We start from the raw sequence: 20,000 nt of genomic DNA, 5'->3' as shown, positions 1-20,000 counted from the left end.
AACAAGCTGAAATGCAGAGTAATTCTTAAGAGATGGACACAGAGTGTTTCAGGTTTCAGGTATTTGATTTTTAAGCTAGAGACTATGGCTTTTGCAGATTCTCTTAAGTCCTGATGTTACTGCTGGCATAGATGGTCATGCTTTCAGAATGTGAGAATTTCTAATACAGCAGGTTAAATCTGGCCAAAGAGAAGGGGTAGGATAACACTGACAGAATAAATAAGTACCTCTTTAAAACTGGAGGTGAATTTTATCATTCTTTAAAGGTGTGCAATGAGTAGATTGCAGGTTAAAGACATTTCCTTCTATAAAATGTACTTAAAGACTTTTCAAAATTTTACTCCTTTTGATTCACTGTGGTTAAGGTTTTGATTCACTGTGCTTTCTCCTTTCTCTTATTACATCTTGATTTCACACCTTTTGGCTGGCAAACAGATACCCACAGTGATATCCACAGGCAGGGAACAAGCTGCAAGGCTGCATCTCAATGGCAAATCCCTGCCAATTATATTAAAACTAATTATAAATCTCTTTCCTGTAAAATCATAACCCTAGCTGAAAATAATCCACATCCCAAATAGAACATGGTTTACATTTTAAAAGAGACTTTTCCCCAAGGTTAAATTTTAATGTCTCAATTGCACATATTCTCAGAAAATAAATTGTTCAATTGCAGCACGCAGTTTTAGTTTAGTTAATTCTAAATTCACACACCTTTACTAAAATCATCAGTGAAAATGAAATAGTTCAGTTTTAGTACTAAATCATACTCCACACAGTATTGCATTTCCAGGAGATACATCATTCTACAGTAACCATTTCATTCATCTGGTATTGTTACAGAGTGTAAATCAGGATTCATAAATGAGCAGTTTGTATCCTTTGGGAGGGAGGGATTACATGTAAATAATCCCTTTAATGTACGCATTGCCTCTAAGCATTTCACACAGCAATAAATTGGTAAACTGAATTTGAGCAATTAAGAAATTAAATGAAACTAATAAAATGTGTATTTTAATATTTCTTGGTGGTTATTTGGGGATTAGTGAATATGAAAACAGCCACTCTCCTTCTGTATGAAGGTAAACTGCAGCACTTTGATAAACTCTGTCAGCTTTTCACTACTGTATTTCAATCACAATTTCTCTTTTGAAATACTTCAATATACCTATCATTCCATGGCTGTATTATTAACTGCATTAAACTATGAAATCTAAGTACTCATTTCAAATACAAGTAATCACACATCTCATAGCGAATGGAAACAAGAAAAACTACCCCAGAACATACTACTTATAAAATGATTAACCCAAAATGTTTGAGGCAGAAAAGGCACCATGACAAATGGAGTTTTGCTTCACTCTTCTCCACTCCACATCTGCCTGCTCCCACCTCCTCAGAAAACAGCCATTGTTAAAGGGCAGCCTGGGCAGAAGTGGAATGAGAAAGGAGGTGCACAGGAATAAACTGCTCTAACATAAGAAACACAGAAAAGTGTGGGCTTTATAAGGTAGGACATTTACCAGACATAGACCTTGACCATCTTCCCTTGTCTTCAGGAAACAAGCAAGACAATCTGATCTGAGGAGCTAATTGTGAAGGAAAGTAAGGGAAATTCAAACATACTATCTATGACAAGTACTATGACAAGTTCATGATTACTCTTGCTGAGCCAAGGCAAAGAGAATTCTAAACGTTCAACTTGGAATTTTACATACATTCTATCAAGGTATTCAAAAAATGTCCTAAAAATAAAGACTTTTTTTTTAAAATAAAATTGTTCAGGTTACGGACAGGTTAACTACACCAGTGCTGTAAATATGAAACATCAGAAAAAAAAGCAATTATATTTTCCTTTTCTGCATATCAGATTGTAAGAAGAGCTATAATCTAATTTGCCTTTACCGTCAATCTTAAGCTGAACTCAGGATCATTCAAAATGATGCTAGGACCTACCTATACTGTGGACTAGTACGGCAATATCAGCAAACATCCCTGAAAATATAATTTCAACCTCAGGTGACAAAAATAGAGAGAAACCATGAACAACCGACTACTAGAAGTAGTAGTTTAGTAGTGTGCTTCATTTCAGCCTCTAGCCTAAAAAATAGACTGTAAAAAGAAATATCAGCCTTTCAGGAGATTGTATATAATTGCACAGGTTGGGTCTTTTCATTAGCAAATTTACTTTTCTTCAGATTTACAGCTCTGAGTGTAACAAAATCTTTGTCACATGGTGCAGACTTAGGAGATTTTTTTCACCATGGAAATTAGTTTGTTTTTTGTCAGTGGAAACCAATTCAGTAGCACCCGCTGAATTTGCTGCTGGGACAACCACCTTTTCAGGGTCTTAGAGACCAACAAAACACTAATCATGTGTCTAACACTAAACCTGTGCTGCAGTTTCCTCAAGGTAAATGGGATGCAAATGAATGTTAGGTTGTTTTGTTTAATATGGATGATCTCATCCACCTTTGAACTGTTCTGTTGCCAGCTGCCAGCTGCCACTTACCACTACCAGAGAAGTCAGTTTTATAGGACATAGATTGGATCATTTTAAACTAATCTCTGCAAAACACCCCCAGTTCATTGGGAGGAGGAAAAAGTGTTCGATAATGCCACCTCTGCAAGTTGCTTGGATGGGTGGAAGAAAGCAGGAGAAAAGCCCAAGGTACTGTACCTGACACTGCAGCCGTACAGCTTAGGTTTTACTTCCATAACCATTTATAAAAAACACAGCAAAATGAACAGCACTGAGCAGCTTGTGCTCCCTATCATAATGTATGATCTCCCAGTACCTCATGTACAATAATACCTCCATGAAAATCAAGCTGTATTGCTTCTGCTTTTTTGTACAACATTTTCATGACTAAGAGCAGCAAGTGACAACATGTCCTTCAGTAACTGAGATTGATTATTGGTGCCTCAGCACATCCATAATCATGATGCATACAGCATGGAGAGATGGAATTATTTTCATATACTGACCTGATTGGTCGAAACTCCTTCTTTTCCAGCTGAACTGAATATGTATAGAATGCATGCAATATGCTCTAGAGGAAGGAGTATTGTGCTAGCTCGTGCCTTGAGTGGCTCTGAGCAAGACGAACCATGCATGCTCACTTAATTTGTTACTCTTCAGTCACAGAGGTCACATAAATTTACCAGTGGTTACCACTCTGTAGTACCTGAGATACTATTGTTTTATTATTAACAATAGTGAGATTCTGAAAGAAGAATCAGAAATGACTGTGGTACATGGCAGAAAGTATGGCACCTGTAGATCTGGATTTTATTGCAGTAACATTGGTTTTACAGCTGGTTAACCGTACTGACTTCAAAAGAATTGCTGTAGATTGTTACTAATGAAGTGACTGTGGAGTGTGAACCTCTCTAGCTGCTTACAGCAACAGGAAACCGAAAATTCTTTGGCACAAAAAGATTTTTTTCTTTGCTTTGCTTTTCCAGCATATTAGACAATACTTTTTTATTTTAATGTCATTTTTAAAAATCTCAGAGGGTGTAATATTTTAAAGAAGTCACTGTTATGCCATAAAATCCTGGAGGTTATAAAAATATCTATGATATCGGCAATTCATATTTGGTAACTTCTCAGTTTGGTGAATAGTGAAACGATTTTGAACTTCGGTGACTTTTCTAAATCAGAATCATCGTATCCTCCTGGAGGATGTGATTCCTGGGAAACAAGGAAGAATTTGCCTTTTCGAGCAGGTATATCAATTGCCTTTGCTATTCTTCCTGAACTGAGCAATACTGTCTAACTGTGGTATTATTGCAACAACAAAAGTTAGTGCTATGGTAAATCTCATTTGATTAAATGGATTAAACAGCACTTCAAGGCTGTGGAAAAGGACAGTGCACTGTAAACTCCTTAGTGATTAACAGTGATTAAAAATGCTTTTTAAGGTGAAATATGGTTACAAATAGCTCAGCAACAGAAAAAAGCAGTAATATATCCATGCAATAATGAATTTTCTATATAACGATTAACACACCAAATTGCAGACAGTTGAATAAGCATTTATTATCCATTTTCTGGTTATTTCATTTTTCTCTAAATACTAAGCTACATGTTACGCAACAAGGAAGATTAGAGATGATGTATAAAACAGAACACAACAATCACCAGACTGTACTACAGCTTATAAAATAATACACCAAAAAGAAAGTGAAATACAATGCAATGTGGTATCAACATTAGAATAGGGTTTCCTCTGGACTAACGTGTATGATAGCTCACTCTCTATAACTTTTACATATCACAGGACTTCTGAATATTGAACTGCTTTGGCAGAAATACTGCATTCTTTCCCAATCCATCTTACTTTAAATTTTAGTTCATATATCTCAAGAACAGATACAGAAATTGAAACACCTGCTGAATAAAGTTTTGTATACATTAGTAGAAAGAGGAGAAAGAAAAACTTATCTTCAATAGTGAATCTGATAGAACAAAAAGTCTTTCAATGACTTTACACACATATAGACACACACTGCATCATGTAACTCATTTAGCATAGGTTACCAAAAAAAAAAATCCGTGAAATTACAGCAATCTTCATTAAACTGTTGACATCGATGGAGGCGCTTTCAATTTAGTCCAATGTGGGACTACAGAATGAGATTCAAATTACCCTTTCAGCAAACATTATAAGGAAAGTCTTTGTAGTGTCTCCCCAAAGGCTAGGGTCAACTTTTCAAAAGTAGCCTTTGATTCTGGATGCTCAGCCTGAGACAGCTCTTTGGAAAATTTTGCCATGGATATAAAATCCTTCATACCTTTATGTTAGGCAGCTATCAGCTAGAGAGTTTTCCTGTTGGGGCAGGGTGGGGGCTTGTAGCCTTCTGCAGCTGACATAACGTGGCACCTAGTCTGTCAGGAGCAAGTATATGCAAGGCAGCTAACACTAGCACTGGGTATTATACAGATATCTTTGGACACTTGCTTTTGCTCAACTCAGCTTCCATTTTCTCGCATACTTTTCGTTTTATTTTCTCGTCTTCTTGTACAGAGATTGCCCATGGCAGTTCTTTGCAATGCTCTATAACCTGAGAATGAAGGAATTAAAGATCTTTGTACAAGCCTCTGTGACCCTGTGCCAGGCTGCAAGGGGAGCCCTTCCAATGTTCTAAGAAATTTGCAGTCTAAATCCTGAGTGAGACTATGGTTTTATGGGATGAAGCCTGTAAATTAAGGTAGATACTCCTATAGATTCTGTCTTTAAGAGTGTATCATAATGGAAGGAAATTGGGGCACTGGCTAAAAGAACAAATTTCACAGCTTTCTCAAACTACTTTCTAAAACATATTTGTGTTTTACAAAATTGAGTAACAGAAGAAAAGATTCTAGTGATCCTTTGGGAAAGAGGAGAGATTTCTCATTCACTTTCCCTTAATCACTCTGGAAAATATTCCCAGAAACTCTCTTTTGTTTAAATGATTATTCTTGCATTTCAAGCCAGCCCATCTCAAGTCATTCATAGGTCTTCTGTACTTTACATTGTCTCTCTTTCGTTCAGTATCTTTTTGTGTCCCTCTGGAAAATTCCATCCTTTTTTATTGCTACTCAGAACTGGAGGGCACTCCAAGTTTTGAAAGCCACCAAAGTGGCTACTGTGTATTACTACATTCAAATGTAACAGCTGAAAGGCTGCTGCCAAGATGTTTAGCTTCTGTTTTATGAACTATGAGGAAGACAGGAAAATAAGAGCACATAGAAAAGCAAAGCCTGAAACTGCAAAAGTTATATATGTTGCAAACAGATACTATCTCCATATAAATGCCTTCCTCTTAAAAGTGATTAGTCATATTGATCACTTAGAGTAATACTTTCCACAGCCAGATTATTTCAGGATTCACAAATGTGTTGGTGGAGTGGGACATGCTGATTGTTCTGGCTATCTTTACAGCTGCTTTTTTGCTCTTCCTTCTATGCTAAATTAGCCACCTGCCCACAGCTCTAGATTCTAAATATTGCGAATTTCATAAATATGTTGGGTTGAGTCTTTTTATTCGTTCATTTGTTTTACATTGGTCTTGGCTGTGAAATATTCCCTTCTCTGAATACTTGTACATCTATATGATTAATGGAATAGAGATGGATCATTCAGTGCATTGGGGTGTCCTCTGGGCACCCTGTATCCTACTACATTAAGGACAAGCCTCACAGTTTGTATGCCACTCCTTTTAATCACAACATTGCTGTTGTCAGCAATCAGTGAGCCTTTTGCAAACATCCTGGAGCATCCTTTTCTCTTCATAGCTCTTGTCCTAAGCTACAGTCACAATGTTTGGAAGTGGAAATCACCTGTTAGCTTCTGTTGTGGAAAAAATTTCCTTCCTCCTGCACTAAAACCCATTATTCTTGAAGAAGACATAAATTTAGCTTAGTACTCCATTTGTTTTCTAGCAGCAAAATGAATGACCTTGTTCCAACTACATTTACAGTAAAAATTATAGCATTTATAGTATTTGAGTAAAGTGACTTTTGTTGTTTTATTTATGAATATCGATTTCTGCATATAGATACCATTTCTGCTTTACTCTTACTTTTTTGGTGAATGAGCACTAATATTGGCTCTTAGATGAGCCACAGCAGGCACTGCATAAAGTACTGCTGAGAATGTAAGAAAGCTCTTTTAATACGATTTAGCAACACAATGCCAACAAGGATGAGAATGAAATATTTCTCTATGAGGGTTACTTCTTACACACATTGATGTCTACAAAAGTTTTATTATCAGAAATCAGGAAGCTTTCAATCAAACTTTTTGGAGTTCTAAACTCACTATAAGGGAAAAAATCCTCTAAACCTCATGGACATGCAAGGGGTATGACTCCTTTCTTGACCACTTTCAGATACTTCAAGTGTTTTATTTTGCATTTCTTCAAATACTAAAAGAAAAAAAAATGGCTCTAGAGCAGCAGTATATTAGGCACTCCAACACTATACCTGAAAGAGGCATTCCTAGGGTAGATCTAATGTTTTGTTCCTGTGGTTTGCTGCTGCCAGTGAGATGCTAACAGATACTATATGGGCTGTTTCCCCTCCGTTGATCATATCTGTCCACTAGAGACAGAGTGGAAATCAGTGATCACACTTCTACTACTCCCTGACCTCCACCATCCACAGCCACACCCACACGTTTCCCTCAAAAAAACCCCAACCAAACAAAAAACACCAAAGCAAAAAACTCACAGCAAAATAAACAAACAACCACTAACCACAAACCCATGGGGATTTTAATTTCATCAGTTTTACACATTCTAAGAAAAATGTTGCACTTACTACTGTTTCAGATTTAAGAGGATTAAGTTAATATGGAGTTAAATCACATAACTTTTGTTTGGGGGAAAAATGCTCAAGGGATAAAGTAGCCAAAAATCACAAACTTCAAATCAAGCAGAGATACAGATAGTCCAAGATGCATAGATGGTTTTGACTTTAATGGAACAGAATACAGAGAGTCTTTCATATTCAAAGCACTCTGTAGACTAAATGCACTAATTGTATTCAACTTTGACATCTATTAGGCATTCAGAAATAAATCAAACATTGCATTTGATAGTGGGCATCTTTTAAATGGGATATGTTTTACACGACATTACTTGATTTTATTTGATTTATTTTATATATATTTATCATAAAATGATGTATCAGAATGTTCTGGGAAGGAAATATCTAGACAGAAATGAAATACATGCACCTCAATTTTGTCTTTTCCAACATTGGCACTGGTTTGAACTCTCTCACTGGTTTACAGTGTTTTTACTTATGTAACAATATAGAGCAAGAATTATCCAAGAGTATGTATATCTACTTCTGTTGCAGTGTTTGAGTTCTGAAGCCAATTTAGCATGATCATAAATGTAAATAAAAAAGAAACAAACCTATTTGGAACAAGTTTTATCAAGTACTCTACAGATTGTGATAGATTGGTTTGGGTTGGACAAGAAAACTAGATCCATCTGCTGTGCCATCAGTTAAGGAATGGAGATCTGCAAATGTGATGCAGCTGATTGCTTCCTATTAAATGTTCAACTTTTAGAAATTCACACAATGACCTGGGAGCATGTATATTCTCCCAACTCTAACATTTCTACTTGGCAGCCATGTTATTTTATTAGCATAGTGTCAGCAAACTGGATGTGTTGCTTTGAATTTCATCCATTATCCACTCTATTATGAGTGCAGTATCTCACAGACCATTTAGAGTACTGACTTGACCCAGTTAGAGAAAAGCAAGGAAAGTAAAAAGCAACAAAACATTAGTAAATATCTGCAGAAAGTCTTGGGGTGTTAGAAATGGCCCAGCCCACACAGAGTTGATGTAAGACACATCACTGGTAGTTACGACGCTGCACTAAACTAATCTGGTTCAGTAGCTCATTTTCTAATTTCTATCAGCAAATATATAATAACTCCTAGTAACTTACCACACCCTTCCACTTATCTTGAAAAAGCAACATCAAATCAAAATTACTACCAAAAAAAGATGAAAACTTATCAAATGTAAAATTAGATTAGGAGTCAATCAAAATCCAAATTCAATGAATTTCAATGAATGGTTTAAAATCTGTTTGAAATCTATTTGAAAATGAATATGTAAAAATTCAGACATATCTCTTTTTCAAAGCTAGTATTGTCAGATGTATTCTGTGCATTATAATTCATGAACAGGGTAGATGACTATTTGAGAAGTATTAAAATGAGCTGACTTTTCAATACAAGTGTCTGGACAATAAGTTTTTCTATTCTTGGCAATTCAGAAATGTAGACAATTGTGCTAGAAAAATAATATGTATTGTAATATTCATTGTACAGTAGTAGTATAGTAAGTGGCAATTCTGGACATTACAAGAGACACAAGGATTATTTTCTGTGATTGCACAGAGAATACTTGGATTTCTTGTGAAGCTTTTGCATTGGAAATGAGATTCATCAGTCTGAACAGGGCAGGGTTAGAGCCCTTAGCAACATGCTTATTTTGTAGAAGGTCACTCAATAATAACTTCCTCTGCCCTCCAAGCTTATTAAGACTGACTGGCATATATTAATGAAAACACCTGATTCTCCAACCATAAAACCCAGACAAAGACTTTATTTTAATATTAAGGAAGGAACCCTTAATTAGCAGGGTTTCAAAAATGTCAGCTTCTTCTATTAGCTGTTCTGGTCCATCAAAGCCATAATCCCTACTGTCAAATTTCATCACATGATAGACAGTTTGCTGGCTATCTTTTCTTTTTTTTTTTTTTAACTGATCATACTGACTGAAGCTTTTTATTTTGCCATCACATTTAACAAGTTTGCATGCATTTCGTTGTTACACTGTTGATTTTACTCCTTTCAAAGTCTGCCTGTGTCAGCTAAAAGAAGAAAAAATCTGGGAAAACATAAAATATTACATATTGATACACAGACATATAATTAAAGAGTTTTGGGGAGAGTTTTCATTCATAATATTGATTCTTTTCTAGGGCATGCAAATATGCTTCTGTGAAAACACGAAGAAAAAACACTGTTCACAGACGAATTTCAATTTCAAACATGTTAAGAGAAGAAAAAAACAAATGCTTGAAACGTTGTGAAGACCTTTGGAGAGGCATGTTCTTCAGAATTAACCCACAATACATCTTCATGCTGCATGAAATTTGTTCAAGTAGATATTGCTTGCATTGCACTTCAAAAGAGGGATTGTGTTAAATTGAACAGAAATAAATATACCAATTAAAAAAGATTTATATTCTAACTTCATTCAGGATTTTCTTGTTTATTAAATATTCGCATTCACAGGAAACCAAATCTATTTCTTTTGCTTAAAAAAAATGCAATAGAAGATTACTGTCCTGTCAGAGACTTCTGAACTTCCCATCTATACTCTCTCAAACATGGTCTCTGGATTAGATAAAGCTGTATTTTCAAAACCAGCACACAGGTATTTAGCTCACCTATGTAGATTTTCTCCTCTTTACCAATAAAAGGAAAAATTATATAGAATTTGTAGGATTACACTGTAGTTAGATGAAGTACTCTCCTATGCTCTTTTCATGCCTGTTTTTTCTTCAAATATTTCCTTTTACAATTTTAGATTTCTTTATTAGTAGTTTATGCAACACTGCACATGTAATAGATGATACAGTAAAAACGAGTCTTGATGTGGAAGATATAATTGAATCCAGGTAAGAAAAACAAATTCCCAGTATTCTGGAAAAAGAAAAATTTTTGAGTGGAAGGGTAAGGGCAACATTTGTATTTTAAAGTAGAAGAGAAACAGTCTGAAAAAGAAAAGCAAGGTAAGATACAGCTAAAAAAATGAGATGTGCAAGCTTCTACCAAGAATTGGAGTCAGCATGAGAAATACCAGAAAGACAAAATCGGTAAAGGAAATGAAGGCAATTTGTGAAATTAATGTGAGAGTCTACAGAAAGCGAAAGAGAGTTGTCAGAAACATAAAAATGTTGGGATCCTTATAGGTTTGTAAGAAAACACTATAACAGTCACAGTTTACTCAAACCAAAACAAAAAATGAGACTGAGGTTGGATCAAGAAAGGAAGATTAGAACAATGCAGGTAACCAAATGACTAAGAAAAAGGTACAGATGAATGGACAAATTTTGGATAGTTTCAGATAAAAAGTGCTTGTATAGTGAGTATTATGGAAGACATGGAGATGAAAACACGATAGTGAATCTGGATAATGGGATGACAGTGAATTTTAAGTTTTGAGAGAGAAAGAAAAATGTTTAAAATGTACTTTATAGATGCACTTTTGCAGTATTCGGCACTACTGAAAAGTAAACAGGAGGGAGAAGGTTCTTCAGCCTCAGAGATGCATTATGGACTGCAAAGAGCCCCGAGTTCTGAAGACAAAAGACACCTTTAGAACTTGGTGATATTTTTTGCATCTGAAACTTCCTAAGTGTCCACATGTTAAATCACCTAATACATGTTAAAAAACAATAGGCAAAAAGTTCACTTCTGCTTAGACTGAGATGAGGTGAGAGGGAAATGGTGAAAATGGAACTTAACTCAGAGAAATGTCAGCAGAACAGAGGGAAACTAAGAGCTAATTGAGGAGATATAGAGGGAGAAATCAGGGATATGGCCACTGAGAAGTGCAAAACCAAGGAAGGAAGTGGAGCTTCTGGGGGAGGATTACAAAAACAATGAAGACAATAAATCCAATAAAAGAAGAATAGTAAAAGATATAGGTGTCTGTTAACCAACTCATTAGCTATACCTTGGTTATGTAACTCAACGATATTTAGTAAAAATATATATCCTTCCTACCTCAGGAAAATAAGTCCAGTTCTTCACACTGTGGAATTCTTCCCACTGCTAATAATTGCACAGAGCTATATATGTTAATACAGGATCCTTGTACCACTGTTTTTCTGGAGGTTCTGCTTAGACTTTGCAGCTTCCTGAGTGTCTATGTCTACTGCAAATGACAAGTATGTTTCATAGCTGAATTTACAGCTAGCCACTGCACTCTTTTTAATGGCTTTAAAGTGACTGTAAACACATACTTGTATGATTTTTCCCTCATTTAATTAATTTAGCAATGAAACTCACTATTTAGAACAGAAGAGTTCCTTGCCTTTTTGATGATATATCTAAGGAGTGGAGTAACAAGATAATAAGGGCAACACATGAAGTTCAGTTCTCTCTCCAGCTTCACTCATAATACCTACAAACCGAAAAATAGTTAAATGGGAAAGCTATATTAGTTTTAGACTCTGAGCAATCCTTATCTTGTGAGGTAATATGACAACTAACCTTAGTTTTGAAAACAGTTTTTCCTCTAACATCCAATAAAGTTGTTTGTAGTTTTAAAACATCCATGACACAGTCACGGTTGGGACTCCACTGCCCCAGTGATGAGGCAACCCTGGATGTACATACAGACTAAGGAATGGGACCCTGGAAAGTAGCGCTATGGAGAGAGACCTGAGGGTCCTGGTCAAATGAAAGTTGAATATGAGTCAGCAGTGCCCTGGCAACCAGGGGGGCCAATCATGTCCGGGGGGGCATCAGGCAAAGCATCACCAGCTGGTCGAGGGAGGGGATTGTTCTGCTCTGCTCTTCACTAGTGTGGTCTCACCTTGAATATTGTGTGCAGTTTTGGGTGCCATAAGAAAGATTATAAGCTCTTAGAGAGCATCCAAAGGAGGGCAGTGAAGATGGTAAAAGGCCTTGAGGGGAAACTGTATGAGGAGTTGCTGAGGTTACTTGGTCTGTTCAGCCTGGAGAAGAGAAGACAGAGGAGATGTCATTGCAGTCTACAACATCCTTGTGAGGGGAAGAGGAGGGACGGACAATTTTCTCTATGGAGACCAGTGACAGAACCTGAGGGAATGGCACAAAGCTAAGTCAGGGAGGTTTAGGTTGGTTATTAGAAAAAGGTTCTTCACCCAGAGGTTGTTGAGCACTGGAACAGGCTCCCCAGGGCAGTGGTCACAGCACCAAGCCTGACAGAGTTCAAGAAGTGTTTGGATGATACTCTCAGGCATATGGTGTGACTCTTGGGGATGGTCCTGTGCAGGGCTAAGATTTGGACTCAATGATCCTTGTGGATTGCTTCCAACTCAGCAGATTCTGTGATTCTCTGTGATTCTGTAGAGTAAAATACATAAAACATGGTCCCTGCTTCAAGTATTTGTAAGAAGGAAGTGTATATTTTTAGGCTTTTCCCTTTCTCTTACTCCTTATATTTTTTCCATATTTTTTCATATGAAATGGTTCCTTTGTTTTCATTTTTATTCATGTCCCTCAGCTAATGCATACCAGCATCTGTCTTACGCAACAAATCACAATGAGGATCTTTCTGTTACTTCTTTGAACAGTCCTGCTGTTCTGCCAGCACACAGGCTGTATCAGTGACCAGTATTTGTCTTGTACTACTTGTTGGTATTATATAGGAATAAAAAACAAACAGGAGAGGAAGGAAAAAAGAGCAAGAGAGGCTTTTCTGATTGACAGGACTCAGATGTTACATTTATGGCTAAGGCTATGATCTGAGAATGCCCAAGAACTGGTATATCTTACTAGTCATCAATGTGCAGTCATATAAGAAACACAGTACCTAACACACCAATAATTAAGAAATTCTGCAGCACTTCTATCCATGGTTGCCTTGGCAAAAAAATATTGTCAGGTCTTGATTGTACTTTATGTTCATGATATCCTCAATATTCTTTCTCATGATGCACAACATTTGGGCTGCTTTTGCATATTCAGCTGACAATTTCAGAGACCTACCCATAGTGACTCCAAGATCATTTTCCTGAGGTGTAACAAATGCTCTAATTGAACATGTTACTCTGGTATCCATAGAGCTGCCTCTGACCCAAAAGGCAGAAACAAGAACAGAATGACATTACAAATGGTTTCTGTCATATTTTAGATATGACAGTGTCTTAAAACTCAGATGTTCAGCAGCCATGCTTTTAATTTCTGCTTGGAAAACTGTATGGTGCTGCCTTACTGCTGGAATCCAGATGGTGCATCACAACATGGCAACTTGTATGGTTGACTGGCACTTCCAAAGCCTCTATTCAGCATGATAGCATTTTATTTATTGTAAATTGTTGTAAATCATTCTGGGTGTATAATATGTGTGTTTTATATATCAGATGCAGCCAGAATGGTGTATTTACGGACTAATGGTCCCTGGATACTGCAAGGGACAGTGGTGCCTAGTTGAGGAACAGAAGGGAGCAAAAGGTAAAAGAACAGAAGGATAGCATAAGGATGCAGACAAATGATTACAACAGATTTTTTTCAGTTGCTACAATTTTGGGTGGGTGAGAAATTCTGAGTTGCCTTCTTTAGAGCAAAATACTTTTGTGGGTTGGAATGATCAGTTTTTCACTGACAGGCAAGAAAATTCAAAACTCTTCAGCTGGAAAAGAGTGTTATAATAACTGACTGGAAAGTCTGACTGCTGGCAAGGTAAGCTATTATTTCTGTATATAGTATGCACAGTTAATACTAGGGTATTTGAACCAATTTCTGCTGCAAATAAAGTTGTGGTCTTTCCTTGCCAAAAAGAGTGTAATATCAAGCCATCAGGACTTGCATCCTGGGAAAGGATTGAAAATGAATATGCCAAAGATAAAAGGAAAGATATACTGCTTTAAAGAAATGGTAAATCACTGAATTTAAGAGATAGGGAATTAGGTTCAGTGATAGTTCAGTATGACATTTTGTTCCTTGCCTTTTCTATTACTGTAGGAAAGAACTAAAGAGAGCTAAATGAGATCTTGATGTAAATATCTAATTAGCCTTTTGCAGTCCAAAAATTGCCATAAACCATATTTTCCTATGTGTACAGTCTCTACTCAAAGTGTAATAAAGTTCTTACATTTCAGACTTTATAGAAGTTTAGATGTACAGATTGCACTGACTGTAGCACATGGCATGCAGCCCAAAATATTAAATACATTGCTAAGGATGTACAAATTTCAATTTCCTTATTCAAAGTTGGTTTACATTTTTACACTTCTCTGCAAAAGGCTCTTCACTAAATTGTAAAATTGTCCTGTAAGTGTTTTTACACATTAAACTGACTTTTCAAAAGAAAGTAGAAGCTTGGCAACAGAAGCTGTACAACACATGTGCAGCCCTACCTATGATTTAATTCTCTTTCCTGTACATAAGTCTCTCTTTAATGCATTTTTTTAAAGTACTTGGAAGCATACAGACATACATATGTGGAGTCTGCTAAGGAGATAAATTTGTGCATGAAAGAATCATCTGCATTGTTATCAATTAAATTGCCATCAGTACTGCAGGCACCTCTGGCAGGGTTCCAGGCTCCAAAGAGGTTGGATTGACTCATAGTCCTAGAAATAAGGGTCAAACTGATGCTCACCTTTGTAGTACTGATAGAAGACCTATATAAATCACTGGATATATAAATATTTCACCATCTAAGGAATCTTTCTGCTGTGCCTTTTGCAATCAGATATGTCTGTCACGTATTGGCCTCATAAGCCACCAGCGTGCCTGTAGCAAATGTGGATAGAGCCTTCCCAAATCTTCATTCGCGAAGCCCAGCCATGATGATATAAATATTTATTTATCAACAGTTGGCTATTCAACAGCATGGTTTGGTCTGCACATAGTTCATAAAGCAGATGGTTTACATTTTCTGAACTCAAGGCAAAAGTCAACACTATGTGACGCTCACTATTTAACAGGGTTTTTTGACTACTGATACGTCATAATTGCCAGAGTTTCCACAAAGCAAATAGGTTAAGTCCTACCTCTCTGGGGGACTGTTCTTACATGCTTATACTCATCTAAAGAAAAAAAATTAACTTCTGAAATGAGCTGCACAGCAACTCACCATGCTGACATACTGTGATCTATCCCAAATTCAAGAGTACTTCCCTAGCATTATATTATCTGTGTCAGCTTCACAAAACTATTACAGTTTCACTTTTTCTTTGTGTCTGTAACAGTTCACCATCATCCTGATAATTGGGCAGCCATTTCATTTCTCTCTATACAGATACAGCTGTGAAGGAGAATAAAATTTCAACACTTATGTAGCAGAGATTAATTGATTGATTAGATTATTAATTAAAGCTTCCATTAAATTCTCTTTTTAAAAAGCATAGGATTGTGGATCCCCAGGGTTTTTTCTAGCCCTTGAAATCATAAACAAGAGAATGCATAACTAAACATTGTACCTTATCTTGTGAAGAATAATTAAGCCAGTGGTTGCATTGTTACGAAGGAAAATAATTTTTCTTCCAAAATATTCCTTTTTTTTTCTCTACAAACCTTAGGAAAGAGAAAGGATGGTTTGTGTTCTCCCCACTACAATAGAGAAGCAGCCACCAAAGGTAGTGTTTTAAACACAGGCATACACATACGTATGCCTGTTTATGTGCACACATGAATCTCTGTTTGGTGTTTATATGCTATACATTTTTAAGAAAAAAAAAAGTGAAAACATGACTTATATTGTTTTAGATTTGAACTAATGTGGTCTACCTAGAAGTTCCAGCCATGTAATGTTTGAGAGATCTGTGGAAAAATAAAAACAGCAAGTGGCCTTTTAGGTAACCCGTAATTAAAAGCAATTTTGAGCTGTCTTTTCAGGGAAACTACCCAGGGGAAGTATTTGCTACCTGTTTGACCTTCACAATTGTGAGTCCTTGGCAGTGTCAGCGACCCTCTGAACTGAATTCAAAACTAATCTCTAACAGAAAAAAGAGAAACAGAATTCATGTAAATCATATTAATTCCAACATTTCCCCAGTGAGCTGGGTATAAACTACAGCCTAATTAAATATTTTTTAACGATGTGAGTAATTTTTGCCAAGGGGCGGATTCAGGCGAAAATTTAATATGAGATCACAAAAGCTGTTCCCAGCGTTGATTCTGTAAATTAATGACTATCTGCCTTATGATAAAAACATGCTGCCAAGAATGAAAATGAAGTCAGCAAAGCTTGCTCTATTTGTCTAACAACCAAATATACAGAATGCAAAACTTTAAAGGACATGGAAAATTTCCATTGTCTGTATGATGCATTCCTGATAAAGATGCATGACACTGACAGAATAAAGCTGCTTTATATTATGTAAGACTATCAACTCTTATTAGTTATTACTAATACAGTGTTTGTTAGTGCTATGAACTTAAGTGAGACAGTGCCAAGCACCAACACCAAGATCCTGAGAGGTATTTAGTTATGTGTGGGTAGGATAATATGTTGTGACCATTTCATAAGCTGGGTATCTCTAAGACACACTGAACACTGCACAGTTTCTCAGAGTTGCTCACAAATATCCATCCATCTTCCCTAACACTTAAAAAGACCTTATCATTTTAGTATCTGGGCACCAATCTCAAGTGGTTGTCTTAAAGAAAATCTCATTAAACCAGTGTTATTAGGGCTTTCAAATAATAAATGCACAAACATTAAAACTACGATCAGGAAAAACTATATAAAGAGACAGGAATTACTGATGCATCAGTCTGGCCAGCTTTACATCATGATTTGAAAATTAAACAATAAGCCTTATGTGACTAACAGGCTGCTTTATAAAGTATAGCATTACATCAGATATTGGAGATATTCAAATGCAAAATCCTCTGTTTAACCAGTAAAAGACTCCTTGCTCTTTGTTCTTCTCATGCTAACCTAACTTGTAATAAGACAGACAGTTAACACCAAGAGTTACAAAGCATCACCAGACGACAGATGACTAGGACTTTGGTAGCACCCTGGTCAAGAGGCCAGAAATTTTAAGGACTTTGCAGCCTTATTTATTTAAATTTCTGCCAGTGCTGGCCACTGAGACTGAATTTACAGCTTTTCAATTAGAAGGTCATTCTATGCTAACTAGCATGCCACTGCCTCATTATAATCATAAAATTAGTGAGAAAAGACTAGCATGAATAATATGAAGGAGCCAATCTGAAAGGTGAAGAGGTGTGACTTTCTTGCTTCATCAGAGATGGGAATAAAGCTTGCTGTTTAGAAACATTTTGCTTATAGTGCATGAGTCTCTTACGAAATAAATACTTTAACATTCTTCTCTACTTCATAACAAACAAATCGATCATTTTCTGTAAACGAACCTTGACAGATAAAAGGACAGTTTACAACTTCTGAACAGTATAACTTCTGTGTGAGATTTTAAGTTTCAAAGCATTGCGATAGGACTTTTATATTTCTTAATTTTAGCTTAGTCATACTACCTCTTTTTGTAAGTGTAATTATATTATTTAAAGTTTTAAAATAAAAACAACAAATCAGAGAATCAGTTAATATAAAATATATTTTAGGATTTGATTTGCTATTGAAAACTGAAAATGTCATTGAGACTTCAGTATGGCTGTGAACATGCTGCAAATTATGAGTCATTGCTGTACAGAAATGTAAACTACACAAAGGATGAAGACTGTTTCAATTCCCCTCAAAACACTTGGAGAAACTACTCAGTCTATCATATACAAGCTGCAGAATATTCAGTCTTCCAAGCAGCCATGAAGGTCCACAATATGCACAAATGCAATAAAAAAGACCAAACCCACAAAAATATGACACACTTTAGAATTATAAAAATGTTTCAAACTCACTATTTAAAATATATTCTATTTAAGGAAAAGTGGAAATCTTACTAATTTCAGTCTGAAAAGCACAGATCATTGTTAAGGGAAAATTAATAATTTTTGCTCAACACTGGTAATAAGTTGTAAGCCATCAGAACAGGAAAAGTAAGCTAGGAAACCCAAAACAATTTTCATGGGGACACTTAAAGATTGCAGTCAGTTTAGTGCCCAGTGTTCTCTGCACTAACCTGCTCTATGTTCAGGCACATTCTACTCTCCAAGAACTTCGCTCTTTTCTAGATGAACTCATCCTGTCCTCATCAGTCATTGACAAACACACACACAGACATATCCAGTTAGCCCCAGCCCTGACCTGCTGTTTTGGCTGACCTGCTTGAGCAGTTGAAAGAGATGCTGTCATCCCAACTGAGAGGCTGAGGTTCTTTGCTAATATAGTCCAACTGAACATGTTTCTTATGCTCTTACCTGTTTTATTTGCCAGAAAATAAGACAGTCTTCAAGGGTATTTGTTGCACATGTGAAATAATCAGAAACTTATCTATGGTTTTCCCCACATCACAAAAGTAAAAAAAAAAGCTTGGAACATGAAATTCAAGCTTTCAAGACCTCACTACTGAATCTCCTCCAGAAGGTAAACAAAAAGAAAGTCTAATAATTTATTTTCTGTATTGAACAGGATCTTATGGAGACCTTTAGTCTATAATAGGCAGCACATGAAACGAGACGATGATGTAACATACACAGAGAAAGGAAGAAATCTCATGTCTATCTACAGTTTTTATATTATACAGCTGTAGCTGAGACATCTTGTGATAAAAGCATTTCAATATTTACTGCTCTGTGCATCACAAATCCCAAAATAATATGATAAAATAGAAGGAAATTTGATAAAAACAATAAAAACATTCAAAAAACTTGTGTAAGTTAGGTGTCTTCAGACCTTTGAGAATTAATCAGCTGACTTTAAAGCCCTGTGTAACTAAAGATACACAGCAGAGAATCTCAGTTGTGCAGTTCAGTTTACGGATAGGAAAACACAGGTGCATAATTTCAAAAAAGAAAGATAAATCAGGTCTAAGTCCTTTGGGAATAATAACTCTAGAAAAAATAGCTTGGCCAAATAACAACAGAAAACAATGCATGAAGAGTAGGGTAGAAAATAACGTGTACAGAGAGCATGAGAAACTGAACAACTGTGTTTAAATTCCTATTTCTTGATTCTCATAAAAACCTAGGAATCTTGAGAAGTGTTTACCTAAATCAACCTTTTGCATCTTTAATTTTTGGATGCTTATTATTATTTACAGAGGTATTCATAATTGTGTGAACAACTAACCTTTGCAGGGTTGGCAACTTGCATAATTTAACTGCGAGATTTGCAGTAACTTTGTCTTTTCCTTACAGTCCTAGACACTGTAATCACACAAATAGTACAGAATTTTTCACCTCTAAAGTTGGAGAAAGTTTCTAGCTCATGATGCAAAGGAAGTCAAAATCCAAAAGGTGATAAAAACATTTACATTTCTGATGCTTAAGGTAAAACCTTTTTTCCCCCCTAACTGGTTATCTTTTCATGCTTCAAGTTATTGACAACACTTTGGCAACGGCCCTATTTGTTTATATCTTAAAGGGCCTGATCTACTCCTCACTGATGCTAGCAGATGTCATTTTTTGATTTACTTAGATCATGAGTCACATCCACAGACCATACCACAATGAGGGTGATAATAAAGAGTATAGAGACTGTATAATTTTTACTGGAATTTTGTTTGATAATAAAGCTTTGAAGACAGCTTATGCTGCGTGGTTGTAACAACTAATAAACATCTGCTAGATTTTCTGTGTGCAAGGCAGAATATTTCTGTGATGTGTTTGGACT

The 20,000-nt window shown here is 36.1% G+C and overlaps 1 protein-coding gene and 1 long non-coding RNA gene across 9 annotated transcripts in view; one reads left to right on the top strand and one right to left on the bottom strand.

The window, feature by feature from the left end:
* LOC135415990 (uncharacterized) overlaps positions 1 to 5,106 on the top strand; it is an 11,787-nt gene extending 6,681 nt beyond the window's left edge. Inside the window, exons 2-3 of the long non-coding RNA XR_010431380.1 lie at positions 2,495 to 2,671; positions 5,034 to 5,106. This is a non-coding gene — a long non-coding RNA (uncharacterized LOC135415990). The remainder of the gene's footprint in view (positions 1 to 2,494; positions 2,672 to 5,033) is intronic.
* NPAS3 (neuronal PAS domain protein 3) overlaps positions 1 to 20,000 on the bottom strand; it is a 609,815-nt gene that overhangs the window by 101,256 nt on the left and 488,559 nt on the right. The window lies entirely within an intron of this gene.

The sequence above is a fragment of the Pseudopipra pipra genome, chromosome 6, assembly GCF_036250125.1.
Source record: "Pseudopipra pipra isolate bDixPip1 chromosome 6, bDixPip1.hap1, whole genome shotgun sequence".
In the NCBI taxonomy this organism is placed as follows: domain Eukaryota; kingdom Metazoa; phylum Chordata; class Aves; order Passeriformes; family Pipridae; genus Pseudopipra; species Pseudopipra pipra.
Note: the sequence above shows the minus strand (reverse complement) of the source record. Positions and strands in the feature narration are given on the sequence as shown.